General features: G+C 50.0%; 1 long non-coding RNA gene across 1 annotated transcript in view; it reads left to right on the forward strand.

The window, feature by feature from the left end:
• LOC138569433 (uncharacterized) overlaps nucleotides 1-5,497 on the forward strand; it is a 42,922-nt gene extending 37,425 nt beyond the window's left edge. The window contains exon 3 of the long non-coding RNA XR_011303239.1: nucleotides 4,844-5,497. This is a non-coding gene — a long non-coding RNA (uncharacterized lncRNA). The remainder of the gene's footprint in view (nucleotides 1-4,843) is intronic.
• The last annotated feature ends 503 nt before the right edge of the window (nucleotides 5,498-6,000 follow it).

The raw sequence follows: 6,000 nt of genomic DNA on the forward strand, positions 1-6,000 counted from the left end.
TTGAGACCAAATTTGCACTTCTCCAGAACTCGCCACAGATATTCCCACGACACTGAGTCAAATGCCTTCTGCATGTCCAATGTGGCCGCCACTGCCTGCACCTCTGGACCAATCCTATTGATCACATTGAAAAGTCTTCTCAAGTTCAGGGAAATGGATCTGCCGGGGACAAATCCCGCTTGATCAGGGTGTATGATGTGGGGCATAAATTAGGCTAATCGGGTAGCTAGTAATTTGGCATGTAACAAGGAGAGATTTAAATCTTTTATAAAAGTCAATGGGGAGGCCATCAGGGCCTGGGGCCTTACCCGATGCCAATGATCCAATAGCTTCCATAAATTCTTCGGGAGTGAACAGTCTCTCAAGGAAAATGCTGGCATCGGAGGACAGGGCCGAGAGAGGGAGGTTTTCTAGGTAGGAGTCGATTTCTGATGTCTGGGGTCCATCTACTTTAGAGTATAGGGAGGAATAGAATGCCAGAAATTCTGAGTTTATGTCTTGTGGTGAAGTGGCCAACGTACCATTGGGTCTATTTATCGCCGGTACATTGGGGGCTCTGAATTCTCGGTGTATCAGCCTGGCCAGTACTCGGCCTGGCCGCTCTCCCTCGCCGTACCTCCTTACCACCTGAGGGCTGTCCAGGAATTTGACCTCTCGCTCAGCTAGGCTGCAGAAAGCGTCCAGTTCCGACTCCAGGTGTGCTAATGTTTCAAGGGATTGATCCAAGGCATATTGGGATTCTAGGGTGGCTAGGGACACCTCGCTGCTAGCGATATCCAAGCGGATTCCTTTTAGGATACCACTGCTTTGGAGATGGCAATGCCCCTAATGTATGCCTTAAAGGATTCCCAGAGGGTGGTTTGTGATGACACAGAGTTTGTATTCACCTCAAAGAATTCCTCGATGGAGGATTCAAGTTCAGAGGCAAAGACCTGATTGAGTAGCGTAAGGGGGCTCATCCTCCACTGCCTCGTTCTATTGTAGTCATGATCCCAGTTCAACGAGATAGTCACTGGCGAGTGATCGGATAAAGTTCTAAGGAGGATCGCCAGGTGGGATAGGCACCTGACCAATATGTCTGATATAAGCCACCTATCTATACTAGAATATGAGTCGTACAATGAGGAGTAGTACCAATATGAGCGTGAATCAGGGTCATGAGGCGCCAAGCGTCCACAACTGCCAGACGAGGGAGCGTTGTCAGAATAGTATGGGCTGCCCTGGAAAGTTGGCGAGGTCTAGAGCCAGATCTGTCCAGGTTGATGTCTAGGATTGTATTAAAGTCACCACCCCATAAGATAGGAACCAGGGGATAACTCTCCAGCACAGAGGCTATGTACAGGTAGAAATCTGGGTCATCAATGTTCGGGCCATAGATATTTAAGATGGCTACCTCTTGATTTTGCATTTTGCCGTGGATTAATATATATCTCCCCTGCAAGTCTATCCGCGAGTGACAGCATGAGAATTTAAGGCTTCTGTGTATCAGCTTGAGGACACCTCAACTTTGGGTGGAGTAATTGGTATAGTACCTCTGTGGCCCCACTGTTTAGCAAACTTTTCGCATTGTTCAGAGTGTGCATGGGTCTCTCGTAAGCATAGGATTTTAATGCTGTGGCATTCAGCATAAAGTTGTATCTGCCGCATCTTTTTGTGGTTACCCAGTCCCCTCACATTCCAGCTCACGAATGCTATGCTACTATCTGCCATGTATGTGGAGGTGTTGGTTGAGTTCTGGTCTGCGGAGTGGCAGTAACCAATGCCAGTCCAGTTGGGGCAGGCACTTCTCTGCATCAGTATGCCCGTGAAATAATATTGTGGCTTGTGTGGCCTCTCTTGTGGTTGTCAAGTCTTTTTTAACATAACACCTGATCCCGCCCCTCTCCCACATCCCTCCCCCAAACTGAGGAATGATAACCCACCACAACCATAACAACCGTAAAGTCATTGGCATCGACCCCTGGGGTCCTGTTAGCTGGCCTGGCGGTGACGCACAGGACTGGGGAGACCATTAGGAGATTTTCAATACAGAACAATTTACCAGTATAATTAGCATGGGCAGCGTGAGCAGATCAGCAGTTCAGAAGGAAGACAAGAACAAACTGTTAGTGGATTTCAGTGGAACATAGCTTCAACCGTGAATGCGGGGGTGATGGGCCCGCTTCCAGGTATGGACTCGGGGTGCAATGAACGGGCCTTGTCAGTACCCTCGCGGCGGTGGAGAATTAGCCTGGGAAATGTTCGTCAATACATTTTGAGGCCTCCTCTGGGATCGTGAAGAAGAATGTCTGATTCAGGTGTTCGATTCTTAGTTTGGCAGGGAATAGCAACCCCTTCTTTTTACTACCACAAAGGTTCTGCGTTCCTGTTGCACCGCCACAGAGAAGTCAGGGTAAAGATGGATCCTTGCAGCCCCCAGACGCAGCTCCCCCTTGACTCTAGCCGTTCTCAGGAGAGCATCTCGGTCCAAATAATAATTTTTATTAATTTTGTACCCACAGATGAGACCATATGGATGGTGGGCCATTCCTTTATAACACGGGTGGAGGTTGCGGCGCGCCAATAGCACCTGGGCCTCAACCTGGGAATGGAAAGGAGCAAGGTGGTCTGGTTAGGCACGTCAGGGATGAGATGGCACTCATTGTTACCTGCAGTGCACAGATGGTTGCAGTGGAAGCCTGCGCCCAGGGTGCTGGTGGTGCATGTAGGTGGCAATGACCTTGCCATTATGGGAAGGGGGCGATTGTGGGCCCAGATCCAGGTCGGCCTCCGCGCCCTGGCACAGGAATTGCCGGGCACCGAAATCATCTGGTCAGAAGTTGTGCGCAGGCTGCAATGGCATGGGACAGACTTACACAGGGGTATGCAGAAGTCCAGGCGCAGGCTCAACAAGGGGATTGAGAGGTTTGCGAAGGCAGAGGGTTTGGTTTTTCGAGGCACACTTGCCTGAATTCGCTTCCTTCCCACTATACGATGGACGGAGTACATCTGTCGAATAAAGGGAACGATCTGTTCCCCACGGCCATCCTGGGGGCCCTCTTGAAGGCCGGGTGCAGCTAGTAACATGGTAAGTTTTAATGGAGCATGGGGGCATTGGGGGCGGCGGAGAAGGCGACCCCCAAAGTGGGGCAGAATTTGGGGCAGTCGTAGCCAGGGAGGAGAGTACGCCGCGGCTTGAACCGTGGGCAGGTTTCCCGATGGCCGCACTCGAGCCAAAATCGGACAAAGGGCACTGAGTCCCTTAGGGACACTTGAGATTCCTCACATTCAAGATTCGGTGGTCCGAAGAGGAAGTACTCTGTGCAGTACAAAGCTGGAGCGTATGTCCGGTGCCTTGCAGAAGCCAGGGGGGGCAAGGGGACACCGAGAACATTCAGCAGTAGAACTTTGCACCGCTTTTGGGCCACTTTGAAAGTATGGTTGTGAACCATGATGCTTTTGTGCTGGGACTGCCCCCTGTGTTGTATGCTCCAATAAATTGTGACCTGTTGTTTCCAAAGTATAAAACCAGTGTCTGTCTTTTGTTAGTTAGTAGGTTAGGTCCCTAGGTAGGTTTCTTCCTCACAACAAGAGGGGTGGGGGGCCAATGGAGGCTGACTCCACTGAGGGGTTGTCCAAGCCGCCGTAGGAGGCGCTAGAGGGACATCCCACATAGCGGGATGCCCCTTTGGTCACCCCACCCCTCTACAGGTTCTCTCCACCCCTCCTGCAGGAAGGGGGGGAGCCAGTCCCCAGGGCACGAGCTTCCGGCGCGCCCTTGGGGACTGTTTAGAAGCTGGGGAGGGACTGGAGCCCAGTCTCTTTCCAGTGCCTCCCCAGCTTGAATTCCCACCCTCCATCATCCTTCTGGACCAGTTAGCAGTACCTACTGCGAGGGGTAGAATGCCTGAGTGACATTCCTAACCCTCGCAGTACCAAATTGAAATCCAGGTGGGAAAAAGATCTCAGGCTAGTGATGACCGCCAAGGAGTGGGACAGGGCTCTTGCTTTTCCCAAAGAAGTGTCTAGGAACTCCAGGTTTCGGCTAATCCAGCTGAACATACTGCACCGCACATATCTAACTCCGCCCAGGATAGTGAGGTTCAACAAACAAACACAACCTAACTGCATTTGGTGCAATACCGACAAGGCATACCTCTCTTCCACATGCTATGGGAATGCGCAAAGGTGCAGTGCCTCTGGGCTAAAATAGAACAGGCCTGCAGAGGGGCAGGAATGTCCCGGTATGAATGGTCCCCCGGTGAATGTCTCTTAGGAACTTAATACAGGCTAGCCAAATCCAAACACACAATAAAACTCATGGACATAGCATGTGTGTTAGCGAAAAGGACCATCGCAATGGCCTGGAAATGACCTGCTGGTCCACAATACAACACATGGTACAGATAACTGGAGCGCTGGGTGGGGGCCGAAACTAAAGCTTGGGAGGACAGTGTCGCCAGATCGACTGAAGATTCAAGTGTGGCGCTGGATGCCTGGAAGGAACTAACGTGGAGCATGTTTCACCCCTCTGATGATAAGCCCCCATGAACACATCCACCCAGATGTTACTGGAACTCACCACCTGCAGTGGTGCCTGTGGTGGGACACTCACAGGGCCGGGGCTGGATCCCCCCGCTCTCTGTCACCCCTTACCTCTCACACATTCCCCTACACTGGAACTGTTCCCTTCAGACTGTTGTCAAACACATGGAGACAGTTAATGTTGTTCTTGTTCCTTTTTTCTTTTTTTTTACAAGTTACTGTTTTTGTTCTAACTATGACATGCTAAAGATGTAATCATAATGAAATGCCAATAAAGAAATTTAAAAATAAATTAGATGCATTGCATTTGTCTTTGCAGACTGAGATGAGTGAGAACAGCCAATACAGGGGAGGTTAGTAGCAATGTAAAGGTATGACAAACAGTTTATGTTTGCAGTGGTTTCAAGGTGTAAGTGGTTGTATAATGTTTTCTTATTAGTGGTGTAACTTTATCAGATGTGGTTATATAAAGGATGTAGAATGTTTACTTATTTTCAGCGGATTTCGAGGTGTACGTGGTTAAATGATGCTTGCTCATGATTCCTGTATTATAGATTAATATGTTCCATTGCTGTCACAGGCGGAGTTCGGGGCAGACCTAGCCAGGGAGCAGAGTACGCCACGGCTTGAACCGTGGGCAGGTTTCCCGATGGCCGAACACGAGATAAAAATCAGACGAAGGGCACTGAGTCCCTTAGGGACACTTGTGATTCCTCTCCTTCAAGATTCAGTGGCCCGAGGAGGAAGTACTCTGTGCAGTACAAAGCTGGAGCGTATGTCCGGTGCCTTGCGGAAGCCAGGGGCGGCAAGGGGACACCGAGAACATTCAGGAGTAGAACTTTGCCCTGCTTTTGGGCCACTTTGAAAGTATGGTTGTGAACCATGATGCTTTTGGGCTGAGACTGCCCCTTGTGTTGTATGCTCCAATAAATTGTGACTTGTTGTTTCCAAAATATAAAACCAGTGTCTGTCTTTTGTTAGTTAGTAGGTTAAGTCCCTAGGTAGGTTTCTTCCTCACAACAAGAGGGGTGGGGGGCCAATGGGGGCTGACACCGCCACGTGAATGTCTTTTTCAGCTCCTTGTGCTCATGCACAGGTGGCGCTGACACAAGATGCATGCCTGAGGGAAATGACCCTGCACAGAGAGGGACGCACCCTGGGAAGGATGGCACACACACTTAGAAGGTATTGGTTACTACTGCGGCATTAACTTGTGCTTTCCATTAGGGCACGATTGGTCCTTGATTCAGATTCACTAATCGGTAAAATAAGTCCCATTGGGGTTGAGGCGTCCTCCCCTCATGTGCCACATATTCTAGAGGATTGTGCTCATGGAGAGAAATAACCGTCACTGGCTATTGGTGATCGGATTATGTTATGTTATCTTGCATGTGTAGAAAGCCTCCTACCATATGTTATGGCGTTGGAAGAGCTTTGCCTGTCAGCGAGTCCAAGGAGCGGTATGAAAGCACATGC

The sequence above is a fragment of the Ambystoma mexicanum genome, chromosome 2q, assembly GCF_040938575.1.
Source record: "Ambystoma mexicanum isolate Mex_15411 chromosome 2q, UKY_AmexF1_1, whole genome shotgun sequence".
Lineage (NCBI taxonomy): Eukaryota > Metazoa > Chordata > Amphibia > Caudata > Ambystomatidae > Ambystoma > Ambystoma mexicanum.